The sequence below is a fragment of the Penaeus monodon genome, chromosome 22, assembly GCF_015228065.2.
Source record: "Penaeus monodon isolate SGIC_2016 chromosome 22, NSTDA_Pmon_1, whole genome shotgun sequence".
Taxonomy (NCBI): domain Eukaryota; kingdom Metazoa; phylum Arthropoda; class Malacostraca; order Decapoda; family Penaeidae; genus Penaeus; species Penaeus monodon.
Window position 1 is genome coordinate 33565425 of NC_051407.1, and position 616 is coordinate 33566040.

Consider the following 616-nt stretch of genomic DNA (forward strand, 5'->3'; position numbering starts at 1 on the left):
TATATATATAAAAAACAAGGTAGTGGTGAGTACTTACAAGTCATACACAAGTAAGCCAATGCCGCTAAAAGGGATGCCAGTAACAGCTGTACTCCTAACATTCAATTATTAATGACGGAGGCGCCAAAGTACGGTGGCAATGCGTGCTGTTGAGAACCAAGAGGATCTCCAAGCGAGTTCGAACCCTGACTACGGGCGGGTAATCCACTTCGAAAAGTAACGCCGTTAAAGTTCGTCACAATTATCACCAATATATTAAAAAAAGAAAAGAAAAAAGATATACCTTGACATGCAATAGAAATAAATAAGAAATTAGACGCAGAATGAACCTACTCTGCACAAAAATATAAAAAATGAAATTGCTGCAATAATCTTAAAAGTATACAGGTAAAGTCTCCTTCCAGCGGATCCCGGAGGAAGAGGGTGCTAAGCCATTGTCCGGTTGCTTCCGCTGCTTCGTGTTTCCATTAGGACAAATTAGTTTTGCTTCGCTTCAGGATGTTCTAGAAACAGTTAATATTTTGTGTGTTCAAAGTTCACAAACTTAAAATTTTCTTTTCATTGTGATGTAAGTCGACAAAAGGAAAGGCATGGAGTGAACTATATAAGATATGTA